General features: G+C 42.3%; 1 long non-coding RNA gene across 2 annotated transcripts in view; it reads left to right on the forward strand.

Moving 5' to 3' along the window:
• Positions 1-914: 914 nt before the first annotated feature.
• LOC136587886 (uncharacterized) overlaps positions 915-23,429 on the forward strand; it is a 181,022-nt gene continuing 158,507 nt past the window's right edge. The window contains exons 1-2 of one of the 2 annotated variants that reach the window (XR_010787513.1): positions 915-1,146; positions 10,063-10,123. This is a non-coding gene — a long non-coding RNA (uncharacterized lncRNA). The remainder of the gene's footprint in view (positions 1,147-10,062; positions 10,124-23,429) is intronic. The other variant, XR_010787512.1, reaches the window with a different exon arrangement.

Genomic DNA, 23,429 nt, shown 5'->3' on the forward strand with positions numbered 1-23,429 from the left:
CAGTCACACGGGCGCATCAGCGCCGGTGTACGGGTGCCGATGCGCCCGTGTGACTGAGCCCTAAACAGGCAGTTGCTCAATTTTTTAAGGACTCCGTTTACTGGGAATATAGATGGGCAGCCAAAAGTCATCTCCGGCCCGCGGCACCTCCATTCTCAGATGGACAATTGCCCTTGTGTAAAAGTGATAGTCAATGGAATGACTATTGGGCGTTTATATGCCTGAGAGTCATACCGTATAAAGACACCTTTACAGTAAGTCTATCCTTTTTACCCATGATGTGCTTTCTATAAGAGCAGGAACTTTTTGGCTGCGCTACACCTCTATGATCAACCAAATATCGGTCATGAATATGATTCTGAAGCAATAAATTCCAAATGTAGAGTAAAAAATATTTCCCATATAGAGCTAACACATGTCTACGGAATCTGTACATCATTAGGTGGACATTATCCATAGCTGAATGAAAACCTGTATTAAAATACATAGAGACGTATGAGGTTATTTATAGATATACCGTCCAATTATCTCAAGCTGTGACCCATATTCTCGTTATTATCAGTAGCTCATGGGCTGGAAACTACCGAAAGGTTATAGAATAGCATACAGCGTAGAGACCTAGAGAAACTCTTCGAGGGCTCCACAGGATTGACTTATCATACGTTGACATGTCCGATTTCGGGTGTGAATAACAAGATGTCTGATTTAAGGAGGTGAACATATTTTTTAAAAAAAACATTAATTATAGATATAATAATAGATATAAAATAGAGATAAAAATAAAAAATAGAGATAAAATATTTATATATATATATAGATGTTATTTTAAATTAATGTTTTTTTAAAAAAATATGTTTTATATATAATTAAGAGTATTGTTGTGATGTAATCTTATTCTTATTGTTTAGAAGGTAAAACCGCAGACAGCGGAATTATAAATGTATGCTCTCCTATCGGAGTCCGGAGCCCAGCGCATAGGGACGGAGTTACGCAAACTACGTAAGTTTTTAACGTAGCCACGCCAATAGCGTAACTTCATTCACTAGAGCCGTCATATCAAAACTGCCGTCGCTTGAATGGTTACGTCAGCAGCGACGAGACCGGCGTCCCATGCCACGAGCCCCGGACTCCGCACATGGAGGAAAAGTAAGTGACTCTATATAAAGCAACTAAGATTGTGTGATGTCATGCTTGAAAAAGACGCTCTGAATAGCGTCGAAACGCGTTGCAAGACTGTTATAGTCTTTTTTGTATAAATAAAATATACTTGACTGTATATTTTGGTGATTTGGAAGTCCCTATTTTGGATTGCAAAAAGCCCCAAACAAAGAGCGCAGGAGGATTTTTTTCTTGTCTTCTACAGGTGGCAGATGTGTAATAACAAAGAACTTCTAGAAGGGGCATGAAAATACAGGAAGTTAGATGCAGTGTTTGCGTAAGTCACTTATTTTTTTTCTATCCGCTAATGTTCTCCCTTGGAATATTCCAGCAAAAATAGGGGGAAGACAGCAAAGACAGAGTTCTGGGATAAGGAATGGGAATAGTGGTTAAGCAGGGGGAGGGTTTAGTACAGTTAGAAGTGATAGAGCAGCTAATAGGACCATAGGTAGCATAATAAATACAAACAGTAACCACAACTGTATGAACTGTATGGCAACAAATGGAAGATGTCTGATCAGTAAAGTGGGTAAGCTTGAAGTGAGAATGTCTGAAGAAAACTATGATATAGTAGGAGTAATGGAAACAATAGGAGTTTAAGAGGGGACTAGATGTCTTCTCACAGCACTATGACAGGATATAGACATTAAATAGTCAGAATGGGTTGTTGATAGGAGGACCTTTCAACTGCCGGACTTGGGTCTGGAAGGAACTTTCTCTGAAAAGTGTTCATCCAGGGATTATTCTGACTACCATTATGGAGTCAGGAAGGAATTTTTTTTCCCCTGGATGGGGTAAATTGGCTCTGCCTCATTGTTTTTTTTTTGCTTTCCCCTGGATCAATATGAGGGGGCGAATACAGGCTGAGCTGGATGGACATTTGTCTTTTTTTAGCCTAACATACTATATTACCATCAACCGGCATCGCTTCCACTTTTCTTCATACAGTTTTTCAATTGCATGTATGTCCTGGTGAAATATTTCATCATGTTCATCTGATAAGTCGCTGCATCTCTCTGGGAAGTGCTGGTAGACAGTTTTGATAAATGAAGCCCATGGTTTTATATAGTGTAACAAAACGGTTTCTTATGATGTTTTAACTTTATTATCTTGCCTGACAGCCAATTCCAATTTTGGATTTGGATTCAGCACCCTGAATGTAGGTAAGAACACTGATTTCGACACTGAAAAATATACCCATGTAACACAGTGTTACTAAGAGAAAGTGGTCTGATTGTCATTTAAGTCACAATTATAGACAAACTCATTCTAACTAAACTTATAACACACAAAAAGGTGTAACATTCATGTCTTTTATTGTGATAATTGAGTAAATATCCCCACTGAATGGATGAAAAATAAGTGAATCCTTGACTTTAGCACACTAACTGCTACACTAGAAATGTTTCCCCTGGAGCTATAGTGTTTTAATAGGAAAATAGAATAAAAACTTCAAAAACAAAATGATCCTTCTAATTTGATGAAACATTTACATATTTTTAAATAGTTTTTTGTGCATTAGTTATATGCAACTCACATGGCAGTTAATTTAATACATTGCAGATCCCTCTTTAGCAGCAATCGCCTTCACCAAGCGTTCCTATAGCTGCAAATAAGATTAGCACAACTTTAAGACTAGGATCACACGAGACTGAAATCTTACGGAAATCTCGCCGAATGACCACACAAAAATACCGCGAGATTTCCACGGGAGAAATGCAGCTTCAAAACTCGTGGCCTTTTGCCGCAGGTTTTGGAGCAGCTATGCCATATAGAGGAGAGAGGTCGCCGCGGAAATGGGGAAAGAATTGAGGTGCCATGTCTTTGAATTCTGTGCAGCATGTCAATTTCAGCACAGCTTGGCCGCAACGGATCAGCCGCAGCGTGTGGGCGAAATTTTTGCAAATATCGCCCACTTTGCTGGCTAATCCTGGGTTTAAAGTCGCAGGCAGAATTTCCAAGCAGAAAGTCTGCACAGAAATTCTGTGGCAATTACGCCCCTTGTGAACCCAGCCTAAGAAGGAACTTTGAATAAATCCTTCCTATAAATGTGTTTCAGTTTAACAAATATTTCTGGGATGCCTTGCATGTTCGACTGCCTTCAGGTCATGCCACGGCATCTCTATAGGGTCAAAGTCGGAACTCTTTTTTGGCCATTCTAAAATACAAATAATCTTCTCTTTTTACCATTCTTTAGATAATTTACTTGTCTGCTTTGCATCATAGCATTGTTACATCACCTAGCATCTCCCATTTTGAGTGAATAGCAAAGACAGTCAAAATATTGAGGTTTGTAAATCCAAATATTTCTTTCAGCTTTGCTGGAAGAAGTGTTTCCATCAACAACATGCCTGTAGAGTCTACTGGGAGAATTTATGTAATAATTAGCTTTTGTAGCATTAAAAAGTCACACATTTTTGCATACACCACTTTTTACATACATTTGTACCTTCTTACCATTTTGTACTTTTTGCATGAGCTTTAAGGGGTTGAGTGGTGGGTCATCCCATGCCCTGACAGATTTACTATAACTTGCAGCAGAAATTGCCACAAATTATATACAAAGCTTAGATCTGCTTGTAGCATTGCAGTGAATTATTAATTATACAACATATTCACTATTTTATCTCATTATTGAACCACTACAGACCCCTAATCTTGTTTTCTTGGTTTTTGTATTGTTCTGACTAACACATTTCACTGGGTCATGTACGTAACCATGTTTTCTGGTTCTCAAACACAAAAGGCTTTTCTAATATAATAGAGTAAATAGCAAACACTCATAACAGACAATCATATATTAATTTTGGAATGTCTTGTGCAAGACAAACAAATGTTTGATTGCTTGCTGCAGGCTGCCGCCCAACACTGCTATTTGTACCAAGTTATACAATAAGCCCTTTTATTGTTTGAGATTAAAAGAGGATCAATAGGGGCATGACCCAGCAAAATATCAACCCTTTAAGCAATCTTAGAGAATAGCGATTTATCCATTGGGAATTCATCAAATTGATGTGAACATTTGTTCCACTGCATGACATGTTTGTCCAAGTCTCTGTAACCCAGGGAAGGGTCAAGAGCTAGACAGAATTGATAGGAAATACCTTGCTTATTAGACAGCAGCACTTGAAAAATAGCATTATGTACGGTAGGTTCAACAGGGATGGCACAACTACTGTAGACTTTAGGAGCCAATGAGTCAACTTCAGGATTTCTAATGATATTTAGAACTCATGAGTAACAAGGAAAGGGGCATTCTAAGTGGGGAGCTTTAAAGGGGGGTTCAGGGGATTCACTATTGATGACCTATCCTCAGGATAGGTCATCAATAGTTAATTGGTGGGGGTGGGGGTCCAATGCTCAGGATCTCCAAAAATCAGCTGATCCTACTCTTGTGACAAAAACACATCATTGTCCCTGAGCCCTAGTAGCATCTGTTCCTGCAGGCAAACAATAAGAATGTCATACTGATTAGTGTTTCATCACGACTGAACATTTTGGTCATTTCCTCAAAGCAGAATAAAACCCATGAGCGTCTTCGTTCTTCAGCCAATTTGCAGGTTTCAAGTGACTGACTTCCATACAGTGTCTGCTAATGGCATACGCCATCTGGTATTCCGTGATTGGGCTCTACTATTGGATTACGCTCTTCAACAAATGTAAGAAGGAATTTCACCATGTAGGCACATCAGAGATGAGATAGTTGGGTGGTAGTTTGAATTGTCACTGCACCTCCACCAGATGAGGGGTGGCTGGCTGTGAATGCCAAAAGTGAGAACACAGTTTCCTGGACTTTTCCAGCATGTTATCACCACATGGTGGTGCAGAGCAGGGATAGATTTTTGGGCAAAGAAATGGTGGCTGGGCTTCTGATACTATGGTTTAGCATGGAGTTTCACATTGCAGAAGGCATCTATGTCCACTAGCTTGAAGGGCCAGAATTTCCATCGCAAGAAGTTGTGCAATGTTTGCATTCAGAATTTGTGTTAATGGATGGTTGGGTGGTATTTTTTTATGTTCTCATAGCTGGGGGATGGATGGATGGCTGCTGACCTGGGACACACTGAAATATGCAGTAGATGTCAATCTCGGTGAAGGTGATGGTGAGGGCTCAACTTCTGCTTTCCGTTTCCCACTCCTGGAAATGAAGCCTGCAGCCTGATCGCTAATTGCAGGAGGGTGGGGGGGCTGAAGTAAGTGTGCTACTGCCCCTACACAAGAATGCCCAGGTTGCACAAGTCCTGTGTGCAAATTTAGCTGTGGGTATGATGGTGCTGCTGATGCAACTAGTGGTGGTGGCACTGCCATTTTGTTTTTCTGCAACGCCCTACTTACTAGGTTGACAGGGTGTAGGATCCTCCTTCACCCTGCAAGCTGCTATGATAATTCTCCTTGCTTCTACAAGTTAGATCGAATATTTCATCCTCTTCCACCTCCTCTTCATCTTCCTTCTCCGCCTGAGTGGACTCTATGTGACAGTGAGCCCTGGGAGCTAGCACCTCCATTTCCACATTCCCCTGAGTACATATTGCCTGTGGAGGGCTGACCGTGTGTACTGATCCATTCCCATCTTCCTTTTCAGAGGAAAAAAGTGGTTGGGCATCAGTACATTCAATGTTTTGGTATTTTCTCTCTGGTTGTTTGGACTGCCAAACAACTAAAAGCTCAAACAGAGCCTCAGACTGATACACGTGGACAGCTTCAGAGGGCGCAGGGGATTTGGCATTGGGGTTAAGTAGAGGGGGTGTGCTAATGGCCAACTAGTGCATACTGACTGCTGTGTGCCGGTGAGGTTCTTAGCTAAGGGCTTTATTGTAGTCCCTCCACAAACTCTAATCTTTTCAGACTCTGTCAATTTTAACTGATTTATTAGAAAATGTACACCTTGCCATCATTTTGCTCTACCCTAACCCTAAGAGCAATGGTTCAATATGTGGATTTTGGGGATAGAGTGGAGTCACTGCTACAGCAACCGATCATCACCATCTTAAAGCTGAGCAGTAAGTTTTACCCCGTGGAGGACAAAGGCCACTTTGTTGAGACGTTTTATAACAGGGTCTGGATGTCCAGACAGTAGTACAAGTTCCACAAAAACTTAAATAGAGAAAAAATGGCCACTCTCAGACAGCTGGCCAATAATAGACATTTTAATTAAAAGTGCAGATAAAGGTGGAGCTACTGGGATCATGGACAGAGACTTCTATGATGCTGAAGCATGAAGGATTTTAGGTGACACTGAATATTATAAAAAAATTAGACAATAACTCAACACTTAACATTACACACTCCTTCCATGAGCTAGTGCAGGGTACATTTACGCCTATCCAAAAATTAGACAGGCTTATTTGTATCACCAATCCAGAAGTTCTCTATTTCTACTTCCTGCCCAAAATATATAAAATTGTCTTTAACCGACCAGTATAACCCATTATTTCTGGGGTGGGTGCTATAACAAGTGGGCTGGCTGAGTATGTGGACCATCATCTGCAAAGATTTGTTACCTACCTACCAGCATATCTTAAAGACACTGTGCATTTCCTATCTTTAATTGAAAATGTTGTATGGAAGGAGTTTTTTGTCTGGGTATCTTTTGATGTAAAATTGCTATACATGAATATCCCCCATTCTATGGGTGTCAAAACGGTTAAACACTTTTTAGACCAAGACCCTCTTATGCCACATCAGCAAGGAATGTTTATTTTAGAAGAAATTGATTTTATTTTACAGCATATTTATTTTGTTTTTAATAGCCAGTTTTATCTGCAGATAAAAGGTACTGCTATGGGGACGGAATTTGCCCCGAGTTATGCAAATCTATATATGGGGGCATTTGAGATAAAAAAAATCAGGGACTCACTCATCATTTTTTACAAGAGATTTATTGATGATGTTTTAATTATTTGGAATGGAATCATGGCTGACATGAAGCATTTACTGAAGTTATTAACGGAAGCCAATTGGTGTTGGAATTTTCCACATTTGACCTAAAAAGTATTATCTTCTTGGACCTAGAATTGTATATTGTAGACAACTCCATCCACACGAGAATGTACTTTAAACCCGTTGACTCCAACAGCTGTCTTGACTTTACAATTTGCCATGTCAAGAAATGTAAAGTAAACATCCCATATGGTGACAATTCAGGAAAGTCAGTAGGAATTGCACCTCTAATGAGATGTTAATTAAACAATTACGTGTTTTAAAACAGCGTTTTATTAAAAAAAAGGTTATTTTAAAGAATTAGTCAAATCTTCTTATTCAAAAGTTTTAACACAAGGACGCAGCACATGCCTGCAGAGATCTGAAACTACAAGGGAAAATAACCTTAAGGCACTGTTTGTCACTTGTTTTTACTCACAACACTTGCAAGTAAAATCTATCATTTCAAGACACTGGGAAACCTTGAGGGGCAACCCTTTTCCAATTAACGAGATTTCTGAACAACCAACAGTCATCTTTATAAAATACAGAACTTTGAAAAATATTCTAGCCCCATCTTGTCACCGTAATCAAAGCAAACCTCTTGTTCCAGTGAGAAGCGTTATACCTGGACTTTTTACTCCTTTAGGACCAGGCTGTTTTGGTCCTAAAGGACCAGACACTTTTTAGGAATTTTACACATGTGGTGGTTTTCTATTTCTTCAGCTACCAAAATTATTTTTGCAGCACTTTTTCCCATGACACATAGGGCTATTTTTTACGTCTTTTTTTTATAGATTTTTTTTCCATTTTTTTTTTATTAATATTTTATTGGGGGTAAAAACCTAAAAAAATTATTTAAAAAAAAATTATAATTGTTTTCTTTTAAAATTAGTATATTTATGCTAAAATAAAGCATGGGTTCCTCATTTTGTTTTAGACAATTTAATATATAATTTGTATACTTTTTGATTACAGGACGCATATGGCAACGGTTTTGGTTGGCGTTGGGTCATTTTCTTTTTATGTATATATTTTTATTTTATTCTGTAATTTCTTAAATTTATTTTTGTAACAATTTTTTTTACCATCTATGTCCCCCCTGACATCATATAAGACCTCTGGGTGTCATTCACATTGTATTAATTTTTTTCATTTCATACTTTTCCACTGTCACTTAGGCATCCATAGAAGCCCCAGTAACTGGAAAGAATATTTCCCTGTATTGACAATAGTCACTAACAGAAATGATCAGGGCCTGCTAGGACCCTGCAGCTCTGCTGCGACAGAGGGCACCAGGGAGTCACGTGATGGCCGGGTCGCATAGTGAAAGTAATATTTCCACTTTCACTCTTTAGTACATAGCACTCATTGAGTGCTATGTAGCCTGGCAAGGAAAAGCTGTGTCTGACAACTGAGGACCCAACCTGCACCTGCTCGATTGCAGGAGCAGAGGCTTTAATCCCACGCCATAGTTTTGCTATCGGCCGGGATTTAAGCCCAGGATTAAGCGCCATATATTTACCGTGCTTGTTCTTTAAAGGGTTAAAGGGCTCTTTTAGATGAAGGATAACTTATATATTATGGAAAAAGGGAAATTTTTATAGAGAGTGAGAATAGATCTATCCATCTGAAACAATTTCTGTGTTGCGGTTCAAGCTATATAATCTACCTTTTAGAATGTCCGTGTGGCCTCAAATATATTGGGAGGATTAATAATCCTTTTAGGAAGAGAATAAACAAGCACTATTTTAATATCCAGAATGGATTTCAAAAACATAGCGTATCACGACACTTCCCCAATGTGCATAATAAGGATCCCTCTTTGATGAGGATCACACCACTGGAGAATCACAAGGATTAAATGTAACGAAATATACTGGATATTGCGGTTTAATACCCTCGTGCCAAATGGCTTTAACGAAGCACTACAGAAAATATAATAGCAGTGATTCTTATATTTTACATTTTTATATACTATTCACTGACTTTTTGATCCTTCCAATGCCCATTTTTAAGTTCACCTTGTAGTACAGTTTTCACTTGCCCTCTTTTAGCTTGTTTTTTAATACTACCATCTACACTCCTCCGGATTTTATTTTTCCATATTTTAAACATACGGACACATTTTATTCCTAGTTTTATATATTCCTCCCTGATTACTCCTTGTCTCTACGTTTCCCCACTTGTTATTATACATCATCAATCATCCCAGGTATCTCCAACAATCCTTTTTATATTCTATTTCATATATTTTTATATACATTTTTATACTTCATTTTTTAGCATATATTCTCTTGCACTGCATGGTTCCCGCTATATATCCCCATAGCTTCTATTATTCTTTTATTCCTCTACATTGTTTATATTTAGATTTTAGAATCTTCGTGTTACTTCTTGGTTTTATTAATGATCTTTTGTTTCTTTATGCACCTTTTTAAACATAATGTTTTTGTCTGATTTTTAGGTACATTGATTAATATTTTATACAACCTGTTTTTATTATGTATATTTCTTCATGTTTATTGATTTTATGGGAATTGTAACACCGTATACCCTTTCATTTCTGGTATTTAGCACGCACGGCGTATGACAATTCCACGCTGAACCACACATCGGGGGACGTGCATTGCTAATGGCCGCATGGCATTGCCAGTCACTGGAACGAATGCTTAGATTTCGTTGGAGCGCATACCCATAATGGGCGCCATGATTGTTCGCAAACATGTACGTTCACATATAAGTGTAATTACGGTCACCATGCCCACACGTTACCGCCATATAGAGGATATGAGACTATATTAATCCAGTCTGACATCTCACCTGTTACAATCTTGTGCTTGAGAAAGAAGAAGCATTTCTCCAAAACGCGTTGCAACATCTTTGTAGCTATTTTGATCTGTTTTCTTTATTATAATAGATTTTTCTTAATCTAGACATCATTGGATCAAGCATAGTGTTTTCAGAGTAAACCTTTTATTATAGGGCATTCCTGGATACCAAGGAGTGTTTCTTTGAAGATTTCCAGAAACCACTCCCCCTCTAAGTGAGTATCCCAAAGTTTATCTAATGGACTTTTGCACTGAATTTTAAACACTTTGAGCACTGGATTTTATTTGGTTTTATTTTCTACATTTCCATGCTTTTATAACCAAGTCTTGCAGCAGGCTTAGGCCACTTCCGTTGCACTTGCCTTCTGGGACGTTCTAGTGATGAAGTGTTTTTGTTTGGATCTATATGCCTTCAGGGACCAAGGTTCATGGCCGTTAGGTTAGGCCGTTTACACTTGGTGATTCCTCTCCTTTTTATTTGTCTTTTACCTTTGTTTTTATCTTCTGTAGTGCTGTCTTGCTTTTAAATATTTAAGTCTTTTAGTGTGGCACCTCACTACACAACAGTCCTGTTGCTTAACTAGTCTTGTCCCCAGCAGTATGCAAACCTAGTAGATGGACTGAGGCTGACCTCACTTACAGTTTTGTTGCATGAGAATTGCCACTAAGACCAACTTTGGTTTATCCCAAGTCTCAGATGCAACTCTGTTGCGCTGTTTTCCTCATATCATTGTCACAATCTAGCTGTCCCCACCAGATTGGGGATATAGATGCTTTTTCCCTTTTGCAGCAGGAAATCTCTAGTTCCTCCATACAGCACACCAAGTAGTGCTCTCATGTCCAGGCTCTACATTCCAGTTGCTTCTCACATCTTTTACTCTCTAACTCTGCTGTTTGCCTTTTCCTTGCAGGCAGCACCTCTTCTCACATTCACCTAGTCCCTGTGCTCTCCTTTGGTGGAGCAAAAGTTGTCTCTTTTATATGAGAGTCCCAACCAACGAACAAACATCTTTTGAGCATGCTCAGTTTCACTGTCCTGAAATTTTGTACTAATTTTGTCACACGTGATAATTTTGGTGAGATTTCTGGCACATTTTTAGTCCATCTCCATGGCAGCACTTTAATTCCTTAGGGTAACCCCTTACAATGTCATTAGGTTCTTCAGCAGCCTTTGATTAGCAAACTATCTTGAAATGGCATATACAAAATAGTAAGTACCAGATAGATTGAGGGCGATTATACAGTTTGGGTATTAATAAGCAACTAGAAACTTTAAAAGCAATTCTTGTAGCAATATAACATATTTCATACTGAAGATCTATTGATTAGGAGGAGTAAGATCAGCACTTCCAGAGCAAAGAGCAACAAAACCATTTGGGCTACTTAGGGATTGTTGCGGCGGTCTTGGGATCACTTTCCTGCTAGATGGTCTGGTGCAGGTTTTGGGTGGGTTTCTGTCTTCTGGCTCTGGTGGGAATGGTATTAGATCAGAGACACGTGATCTCACCTGTGGGTATTTTGTCAGGGCTATTAAGCCTGGCCTGGAGCTTGGCTTGGGTGCGGTTTATCTTCAGTCATCCGCTGGTTGTGGAGGAAGCTAGAAGCTTGGAGCTGATTCCTCTGTTTACCTGTGACTGTGCAAAGCTGAGTACAACAGTTTATTTTCACTCAATCTTATTTTCCATGTTATTCCCCTGTCTCTCATATGATTAAATAGTGGCCGAGGTACGAGGTCAGGTTCGCCCTTGTCAGGACGGGTTATCTGCTGGTTAGGCAGGTTCTTTCCCTGGTTAAGTGTATTGGGGAGAGTTTGTTTCCTTTGCGCAGTTGTCATTATTTTGTACAGTTTGGTGTGTAGTAGCAGAGTGTTTTCAAATTATGTATCCAGCATATCCCGTGCAGACGTGACAGTGATTGTCCATCCAGTTTAAAGAATGCACAGGTATCAGTGAGACATCCCCCTGTGCATGGCCACATACTGGTAGAGTAAACCTTACTTGATTATAATGTTGATAATTGAATATGCCACCTATAAATAAATTAAATTCCACCATTCTCTAGTTATGACTTTCGCAAACCCATGATATCTCCACAACCGTAAAGGTTTTTTGTTTCACTGAATCATGTGCACATTAAACACTAGCTCGCAGCAAATTCTGTATAAGTATACCTATCATATATTATTCACTTGTGTCTGTTTCCATGACGGATCTCCAGTTGCTTGTGTGCACATAGCCTAAGGGATGTCACTGTCATATTCTAATGAGAAGCACTAAAAACTGCTAATTGCAATGCAAATCACAATGACAGATGACCTAGTGGTATAAGCGTTTACATTGTGCTATATGGACCAGTGAATATGGCAGCCAACACGAATACTAAATGCTATCTATGCAAGTAGTACTTAAGACTTTCTCACAGCTCATTGAATCTGTTATCTCTGTATTTTGGGTGATTTGCCTGTCGCTAAGGAAAAGTAGCCATTGGAGACCCGGGCTTAAACTAGTCATTACTTTTATTTAGCTACTTATTGATAAACTTTACAGTTACCCACTCATTAGCACAATTTCACACTCACTGATAAACCACATAGCATAATAAAAGGAGAAAGCGAGTCGCCGCAGTCACAAGAGAAAAGCATTTTTCTACATGAACAATCCCTATAACCACCCACTCATTAAGACTGGGAAGTATTCATTATCTTAAGCCAGGAAAGCTGCATAAGAAGACTTGTGGATGTCTGCAATAGTTTTACAACATATACAGGTACTAAGGATTATTCCAGTAAAGAAATGTAAATGATAATGCTCAGAATGAAACCAAGCCTGCATTTTAAGTGGTTTTTCCCCGGGCTGCACTTGTTTTATTAGGCAGGCTACAAGAATGTGTATCTCGATTGCATGTACAAATAAGATTAATCATAAGTCTAGAATTGTATCATAGCCTGGAATATTATCTTGAATACATACAGTCCAGTCTGGGCCGGCCATCTGCACGGTCACATGTAATGCTCTAACCCCTGATGAGGCTGTTTGGGGACTCCACACTCACAAGGAAGAAGAATGTATCTCTTGTGTTTTGTATTATTTATTTATTATTTGTGTTTTTGCAGTATTTATCTCTGTAACATCGTTATTGTTTAGCCACACAAGGTATTTGTAGGAATTAGGGTTATTTCTTTATTTTTTGTCCATTCCTGGTATAAATTGTATTCTACTACTTTCACTTAACCACATTCTTGGGCACTTTTATGTGCAATTTTAGCTGTTTTTAATAACTTTTCTGTATATTGATGCTGCTTTGAATATTTTTACAAATTGATGTGAGGACCCGTATATGTGTGTTCTTTTCTTGTTGCAAGATGCCAGTTTGGTAATTAATACATGCTGACTAGCACAGCTTTGCATTGTTTGTGGTGCCCACGCTTGCAGTATATATATAAGCTTCAGCCCCTCCTGCTGAAGTGGATGCCACAGATGGCCCAGCACCTGAGGCTTGCAACCATCACCAATTTTAATATTAATTGCATAACAATATAGCTATAAAATTTTTATAACACTGTTAAGACCTCCATATATATTAGGTAAAAGTTTTCCGAACCTACCAATTTTGGCAGGACCGGATGGCTATTGTATTACACATATATGGGGGTGGAAAGTAAGGATCAGGCATGTTGAATTTCAATGTCCATGTTACAGTTATCCTGGACTGCCAACAGGACTCTGGAAACACGTGATACAGGAGCAGTCAGGCCGGACAACAAGCTTGCTTTATGGGTGGCTAGATGCAAGACGAACAGAAAAATGAGGAATCGAACAGAGGGGCACTCTGAACCCCTCAGACTGAACCCAACTCGCAGTACAGTACCTGTCCCGAAAGGGATGACCCCACTTCTTCCATGAGGACTGGACGGGTGTCTGAGGGGAACCAGAATACTGACAACCAAGGAACAAACAGAAGCTAACAATACCAACAGAATTCCAGACAAACAGATACAAACCTGAACACAGGAGCAGTGAGCAAGCTGAATGCACAGGGAACACTGAAAAATCAGCAGCAACTCCCAGCCAGGAAGAGCTGGTTTATATAGGGAAGAGGGAGAAGCTGATTGGTTGACAGAACTGTCAATCACCAGCCACACCTTGCTGACAGCTGAAGGACTAATTAACCTGAACTTGTAAACACAGGAGATGCTAACCCTAACTAGTCAGGACAGAACCCACAGAAACAAAAGTGTACTGGGAAAGACTTGACCATGTGCTGATTGTAACGTGACACACCAAACCTTTTGTTTCACCTGGAGATAAGCTGTCGCCAGAGCTGACTGGCTGTAGCTTCCTCCATTCTGCCTATGGAAAACACATGAATAGTGATAAGCAACCTTTTGAAACATTTGGTTTGGCCATTTTGCCAAATTTTTGAAGAAAGTTTGTTTGTCTGAATTAGTTTAAAACAAACCCAAAGTTCACTAAAATCCCCAAACTAGTGTACAACACTATTTAAGACTGTGGTCCTCAGACAGTGTTATACACCAGTGCTCAGGACTGGTCTTGAGCAAACTGAACCAATAGAACCCTATTATGGGTTGAACTTTGCTAAAAGCTTGGGTTAATGCCGAAGTGAACTTTTAGCAAAGTTGGATCCGTAACAGGGTTTTACTGGTTCGGTTCGCTCAACACTACACCTAAACACTCAGTTCGGCTCAGTTGAGTACAGGGGAGTCAGGAGAAATAAAGAAATAGCTTTTGGCCGAATGAGCGTTCAGCTGACAGCTATTGAAGCTGTACAAGCACCTTAAGCTTACATTATATATGGAGTTATTAGCTGTTATTTGTTCACTTCATGGTGACATTTACTTAGGCGTTGCTACTTAGGCACTCTACAATGTTATTTCTGCAGTGCACCGGTGGGGGCAGTACTCAATAGCAGCATTTAAAGAACTGTATGAAAGACTTATTTGGCTAACATATGGAACTGTTATTTGAGCACCATACTGTATGGTGATTACAATTAGGCAACGTATGCTTTGATTATCTGTATGGCGCTGGTGGCCGAACCAGAAGGTACCTCACAGGGCATCATATGTTCTGCATATTTTTATAATACTTTTCAGAGTAAGGAAACTTTCTATACTTTCAATGGGCTGAGGAAATTGTTGAACTGCTGCTAGCAAATGCACATCCATATATCACACCCATATGTTTTAGTGGACCATCTAGTACCAAAGCCATAGGTGTTAATATAAATCCCTCTATGACATCAGATTGCCAAAGGGATTCTAAAGAGTCTAGAGAATGCTTTTCCACTGCTGGCTAAAGCTGGTAGTTTAAATTGTGCAGCACCGCCATGGGGACTCTTAATAATGAATCTTCTGAGGAACACATCTATTGATTAATTTTGGAAGTCAGTAATGAGTGTTACAACTGAGGGCAGAGGATTTGTATGTGGTACATGCTTTAGTCTTTGTTGACTTTGTGCGGCTAACTGCATCACACTTGAGATGCTATTGAGAAGGGCAATCCAATGATAATGTCATGTTGAAAGCAAGTGAAATCTTCATATCAAGTCATCCTTTTGATAATGATTGTCTATGGAGTTTGCTCGATTTTATGCATCTGCTGTGTCATGACTTATAGTTTGATGAGGGTCCGATTCCTGGAACCCCTACAATCCTCAGAATCAAGGAGTAACAGCATTTTCCTGCACAATGATGCTCCTTGCAACTCGCTGTGTAGAGAACTACAGCCATGGCCGAGGGCACTACTGTGCAGGGGATAAGCAAAAGGAGCTGTCCAGCTTGTGGTCGGCAAGAATCCTCAAGATCAGACCTCCACGGATCATAATGACATATCCCAGTAATATTGTACGTCATAACATTATTAAATGGGAATGCCCTTTTAAATGGGATCCTGAATAGAGTCCAGATTCATGCTACGGAGAGATAAGCAGCATCCCTGATAAAATTGCCAGCAAAATTCAATGTAGCAGCTAGGTTACTATGGTATTTGGTTCTTCAGGAAATCTGTAATTGCTTTCGTTCTATGGCAGCATAAACTCTCACAGCAGTCTCTTATGGCAATCAGGAAAATATGCAGTATGCAACCTTGTCGCCCTTTCTACAGAAAAAGAGGGCAAAGGTGCCAATTCCAGAGAGGGTATGCTAACAATTACAAAGCATCACAATAAGTGACAGAAGGCTGCAGCAGCATGCGGGGAGATATATGAAATGTATTATTTTTAACATGAGTAATATAAAGATATAAGACAAATGTTACGGTCACCCTCACAATAGTCATCAACACATTAAACCTTGACACGATTAATGCCCACAATGGACCAATGTATGCATGAAGTAAGACACCAACATGTGGGAAATGGCAATGTAGGAGTGGAAACGCACCTACTAACCAACTTCAGCTTGGCAGGTCCTGCCCAGAAGTAGGGTGATTCTCCCGATGGAGACAACTGCATATCCTGAACCTAGGGGTTCTAGCTTGTACTTGAGGGAGGGTAGAGAGGAATATATGGCAGATGCAAATGCTATCTATATATATAACAGAGCTATGCAAAGGTGAATAAGCCTTACAGTAAAAATATCATCACTGGTGCTTAGCTGCAGATGACCATTGCAGCACCAGACACCTCAGGCAGGACAATAACCAGCACCCATGTAGAGGCAGGCCCAGACTAAATGCACTTCCATTATGGCTGATTGGTTGGCTAGCAGAAATACCTTCCTGTAAGCCAATCAGTCTGTACACCACAGAGGATATTGCTGCAGGGAAGAGAAGAAGGGAATAGCAAACACTGGGGGATTTCTGACAGCCAACTTTTAAAAGGACATCTGTATTGACAGAAAACACTGAGGGGATACCAACAGATGACTCCTAAGGGAACTTCTGAAGAGACAGAAAAGTGCTGAGCACTGAATGACAGGGGGCATCCACTAAAGGTGTGATTACATGAGCCGGGGCTGACGTTGTGATGCCAACCTGGCTTCCCTTCCTGATTGTGTCTAGGAAGATAGATAGATAGATAGATAGATAGATATTAGATAGATATATAGATAGATATGAGATAGATAGATAGATAGATGGATATGAGATAGATAGATATGAGATAGATATGAGATAGATAGATAGATAGATAGATAGATAGATAGATATGAGATAGATAGATAGATATGAGAGAGAGATATGAGATGGATAGATAGATAGATATGAGATAGATAGATAGATAGATAGATAAATAGATAGATATGAGATAGAGAGATATGAGACAGATAGATAGACAGAGACAGATAGATAGATAGATAAATAGATATGAGATAGATAGATAGATAAATAGATAGATATGAGATAGATAGAGATGAGATAGAAAGATAGATATGAGAGAGATAGATAGATAGATAGATAGATAGATAGATATGTGATAGATAGATAGATATGTGATAGATAGATAAATAGATATGAGATAGATAGAGAGAGATGAGATAGATAGATAGATAGATAGATAGATAGATAGATAGATAGATAGATAGATAGATAGATAGATATGAGAGAGATATGGGATAGATAGATAGATAGATAGATATGAGATAGATAGATAGATAGATAGAAGATAACTGAGTATATCCTTTTATTTTAATACAGTAGACTGAATATATTTTTTCAATACAAATGTTCCTGAATAACCTTTTAGTGACCAGTCATACAGAACTGTATGAGTGCTTGTTTTTGGCAGGATGACTTGTACTTTTTATTGATACCATTTTGAGGTATACGTGACTTTTTGATTACGTTTATTCCTCTTCTAAGGGGGACGAGATAAATAGAAAATGGCTATTTTGGAATTTTTTTTAACAGAACTATGGAACTAACAGTGCTGGATAAAGAATATAATATTTTATAGTACAGGTCGTTACACATGTGGCAATATTAGATATTTGTATTTTTTTTTGTTCTTTTTATTTTTATTGTCACCCCCTTCCCTGGGAAACACAGGAGAAGCAAAAATCATTCCTGCTGCCCCCTCTCTGCTCTGCACACAGACATGCCAGCGGTAAACTCCGTATTCCCCACCCACTTTACTTGGCTGTGTCTTATATCTGTTACAAGTGCTACAGAAACGCTTTTGATTTGATTTGAAAGTCAAGGATTTAAAATGATACAAAAAGTATGTTAGTAACATCGATAGAATTAGCTCTGTTTGTCCAGAAAATGTATGTCCTTTTTCTGCAGAACCAGCTCTGTTCTGGGTAAATTGTAGGGAGGGGGGTGGGGTGGGGGGGAATTCTAGGCTGGGGCACCCCTCCTCTCAATCCTGACTACACCTGCTACATGCTCTGCCTGCCCTGCCCCTACTTCCCCACATTACACCCCCCCTACATGTTCTAGAGGGCCTCTCTCAGAAGATATACTATTATGTGTGGATTGTTATATTTTGATGCATATTTAGGGACTTGTTTTGTTCTAGGTCTGGCTACATGATCATGAACCTATGTTATTTATACGTCACTTTTTAAGGCCCAATGCACACGGGCATATTTGCATTGCAGAATCAAAAGAGAGCATCTGCTTCCGGACTCCGCAGCAAATACTGCCCATAGCATGCTATAGAAAATCACTTTTCCCTGTCCACGAGCAAAAATCAATTGCGATTTTCTGGTTGCGGAGGGAAAATCGCAGCATGTTCTATTTCTGTGCGGATTCCGCACGGGCGGCTTCCATTGAAATCAAGGGAAGCCTTCCGATCCATAGCTGAAGCACAGCTGTCACTGCAGACGGGCTGTGGAATCCGCATTATCACCTAGCGACGCCGCTGGGTCATCCACAATGCACATGTGCGCTGGGGCAACGCTGGCTCATCCGCAGCACAGATGAGAAGAAGTCTAGACAGATACGCAGGGGTCACCGGCCGAGCATGTTATAGCAGCAATTGGGATTTCTAAGGCAATGGTTCCGGACTCAATACATGTTGCACTGATGTTTGGAAGCCTGTGCTTCTGGTGCTGGCATGGGGCTCATACCAATGCCAATCGTGCTAGTCTGTGCACTATGCTAATTATTTGGTTCTATTGACGCCTGATGATAGATGACAATTGTGCTGCATAGGGTCTTTTTTTCTACCTAGCTAGATACTATAGCACAACAACATGACTAATTATTATAGAGAGTACAGAATACAAGTGGATATGATTAGAGATGAGCGAGCACCAAAATGCTCGGGTGCTCGTTACTCAAGACAAACTTTTTGCGACGCTCGAGGGTTCGTTTCGAGTAACGAACCCTATTGAAGTCAATGGGCGACTCGAGCATTTTTGTATATCGCCAATGCTCGCTAAGGTTTTCATTTGTGAAAATCTGGGCAATTCAAGAAAGTGATGGGAACGACACAGAAATGGATAGGGCAGGCGAGGGGCTACATGTAGGGCTGCATCTCAAGTTCCCAGGTCCCACTATTAAGCCACAATAGCGGCAAGAGTGGGCCCCCCCCCTCCCAACAATTTTTACTTCTGAAAAACCCTCATTAGCAAGGCATACCTTAGCTAAGCACCACACTACCTCCAACAAAGCACAATCACTGCCTGCATGACACTCCGCTGCCACTTCTCCTGGGTTACATGCTGCCCAACCCCCCCGCATGACCCAGTGTCCACAGTGCACACCAAAGTTTCCCTGCGCAGCCTTCAGCTGCCCTCATGCCACACGCTGGCCTCATAGCCACACCACTCTCATGTCTATTTATAAGTGCGTCTGCCATTAGGAAGAACCGTAGGCACACACTGCAGAGGGTTGGCACGGCCAGGCAGTGACCCTCTTTAAAAGGGGCGGGACGATAGCCCATAATGCTGTATAGAAGCAATGAGAAATCCAATCCTGTGCCACCTCCATCAGGAGCTGCAAACGTGGGCATAGCAATGGGGAACCCATGTGCCACACACTATTCATTCTGTCAAGCTGTCTGCATGCCCCAGTCAGACCGGGGTTTTTTATAAATAGTCACAGGCAGGTACAACTCCGCAATGGGAATTCCATGTGCACCCACAGCATGGGTGGCTCCCTGGAACCCACCGGTTGTTCATAAATGTATCCCATTGCAGTGCCCAGCACAGCTGAGGTAACGTCAGGTTTAATGCAGGTGGGCTTCGGCACACACTGCATGCCCCAGTCAGACTGGGGTTCTTTAGAAGTGGACACATGCAGTTACAACTCCGTGTGGACTGAGAGCATTGGTGGGTCCCAGGAAGCCACCGGCGGTACATAAATATATCCCATTGCAGTGCCCAGCACAGCTGAGGTAACGTCAGCTTTAATGCAGGTGGGCTAAAAATTACTAGGATTACAATGTAGGTGAGGGCCCAAAAAAATTGGTGTACCAACAGTACAAATGTACTTCAGAAAAATTGCCCATGCCCAACCAAGAGGGCAGGTGAAACCCATTAATCGCTTTGGTTAATGTGGCTTAATTTGTAACTAGGCCTGGAGGCAGCCCAGTTAAAATAAAAATTGGTTCTGGTGCAAGTTTCAACGCTTTATTGAATTGAGAATTGAAACGTATAAACATTGTTAACAAAAGTAATATGACTGAGCCTTGTGGGCCTAAGAAAAATTGTCCGTTCGGCGTGATTACGTGAGGTTTCAGGAGGAGGAGCAGGAGGAGGAGGATGAATAGAATACACAGATTGATGAAGCTAAAAGCTCCCCGTTTTTTATGGTGATAGATAAAGATGCTTCCATCCGTGGGTGCAGCCTACGTATTGTTTAGGTACCGCTGCTGTCCGCTGGTGGAGAAGAGAAGTCTGGGGAAATCCAGGCTTTGTTCATCTTTATGAGTGTAAGCCTATCGTCATTGTCGGTTGACAGGCGGGTACGCTTATCCGTAATGATTCCCCCAGCCGCACTAAACACCCTCTCTGACAAGACGCTAGCCGCAGGACAAGCAAGCACCTCCAGGGCATACAGCGCGAGTTCAGGCCACGTGTCCAGTTTCGACACCCAGCAGTTGTAGGGAGCAGAGGCATCACGGAGGATGGTCGTGCAATCGGCTACGTACTCCCTCACCATCCTTTTACAGTGATCCCGCCGACTCAGCCTTGACTGGGGAGCGGTGACACAGTCTTGCTGGGGAGCCATAAAGCTGTCAAAGGCCTTGGAGAGTGTTCCCCTGCCTGCGCTGTACAGGCTGCCTGATCTCCGCGCCTCCCCTGCTACCTGGCCCTCGGAACTGCGCCTTCTGCCACTAGCGCTGTCGGATGGGAATTTTACCATCAGTTTGTCCGCCAGGGTCCTGTGGTATAGCATCACTCTCGAACCCCTTTCCTCTTCGGGTATGAGAGTGGAAAGGTTCTCCTTATACCGTGGGTCGAGCAGTGTGTACACCCAGTAATCCGTAGTGGCCAGAATGCGTGTAACGCGAGGGTCACGAGAAAGGCATCCTAACATGAAGTCAGCCATGTGTGCCAGGGTACCTGTACGCAACACATGGCTGTCCTCACTAGGAAGATCACTTTCAGGATCCTCCTCCTCTTTCTCCTCCTCCTCCTCAGGCCATACACGCTGAAAGGATGACAGGCAAGCAGCATGGGTACCCTCAGCAGTGGGCAAAGCTGTCTCTTTCCCCTCCTCCTCATGCTCCTCCCCCTCCTCAACGCGCTGAGATATAGACAGGAGGGTGCTCTGACTATCCAGCGACATACTGTCTCCCCTCGCCTCCGTTTCCGAGCGCAAAGCGTCTGCCTTTATGCTTTGCAGGGAACTTCTCAAGAGGCATAGAAGAGGTATGGTGACGCTAATGATTGCAGCATCCCCGCTCACCATCTGGGTAGACTCCTCAAAGTTTCCAAGGACCTGGCAGATGGCTGCCAACCAGGCCTACTCTTCTGTAAAGAATTGAGGAGGCTGACTCCCACTACGCCGCCCATGTTGGAGTTGGTATTCCACTATAGCTCTACGCTGCTCATACAGCCTGGCCAACATGTGGAGCGTAGAGTTCCACCATGTGGGCACGTCGCACAGCAGTTGGTGCACTGGCAAATTAAACCGATGTTGCAGGGTGCGCAGGGTGGCAGCGTCCATGTTGGACTTGCGGAAATGTGCGCTGAGCCGGCGCACCTTTCCGAGCAGGTCTGACAAGCGTGGGTAGCTTTTCAGAAAGTGCTGAACCACCAAATTAAAGACGTGGGCCAGGCATGGCACGTGCGTGAGGTTGCCGAGCTGCAGAGCCGCCACCAGGTTACGGCCGTTGTCACACACGACCATGCCCGGTTGGAGGCTCAGCGGCGCAAGGCAGCGGTCGGTCTGTTCTGTCACACCCTGCAGCAGTTCGTGGGACGTGTGCCTCTTCTCTCCTAAGCTGAGTAGTTTCAGCACGGCCTGCTGACGCTTGGCCACCGCTGTGCTGCCACGCCGCCCGACACCAACTGCTGGCGACGTGCTGCTGCTGACACATCTTGATTGTGAGACAGAGGTTGCGTAGGAGAAGGGTGGTTTAGTGGAGGAAGCACGCACCGCCGCAGATACCAGCACCGAGCTGGGGCCCGCAATTCTGGGGGTGGGTAGGACGTCAGTGGTCCCAGGCTCTGACTCGGTCCCAGCCTCCACTAAATTCACCCAATGTGCCGTCAGGGAGATATAGTGGCCCTGCCCGCCTGTGCTTGTCCACGTGTCCATTGTTAAGTGGACCTTGGCAGTAACCGCGTTGGTGAGGGCGCGTACAATGTTGCGGGAGACGTGGTCGTGCAGGGCTGGGACGGCACATCGGGAAAAGTAGTGGCGACTGGGAACCGAATAGCGCGGGGTCGCCGCCGCCATCATATTTTTGAAAGCCTCCGTTTCCACAAGCCTATACGGCAGCATCTCCAGGCTGATCAAATTGGCTATGTGCACGTTTAACGTTTGAGCGTGCGGGTGCGTGGCAGCGTACTTGCGCTTGCGCTCAAACACTTGAGCTAGCAACGGCTGGACGGTGCGCTGAGAGACATTGGTGGATGGGGCTGAGGACAGCGGAGGTGAGGGTGTGGGTGCAGGCCGAGAGACGGTCGTGCCTGTGTCCTGAGAGGGGGGTTGGATCTCAGTGGCAGGTTGGGGCACAGGGGGAGAGGCAGTGGTGCAAACCGGAGGTGGTGAACGGCCTTCGTCCCACCTTGTGGGATGCTTGGTGGTGGCTCCCCGGCTGTTCGTCGGTCGTCTGCACTCTCAGTGAAAAACTGCCAGACCTTTGAGCACCTCGGCCTCTGCAGGGTGAGATGGCGCGAGGGGGCGCTTTGGGAAACAGTTGGTGGATTATTCGGTCTGGCCCTGCCTCTACCCCTGGCCACCGCACTGCCTCTTCCAACCTGCTCTGCTGCTGCACTTGCCTCCCACTCTGAAGACCTGTCCTCAGTAGGCGTAGCAAACCAGGTGGGGTCAGTCACCTCATCGTCCTGCTGCTCTTCCTCCGAATCCTCTGTGCGCTCCTCCCTCGGACTTACTGCAATTACTACTACCTGAGTGATAGACAACTGTGTCTCATCGTCGTCGT

This window comes from Eleutherodactylus coqui, chromosome 13 (assembly GCF_035609145.1).
Source record: "Eleutherodactylus coqui strain aEleCoq1 chromosome 13, aEleCoq1.hap1, whole genome shotgun sequence".
Classification (NCBI taxonomy): Eukaryota; Metazoa; Chordata; class Amphibia; order Anura; family Eleutherodactylidae; genus Eleutherodactylus; species Eleutherodactylus coqui.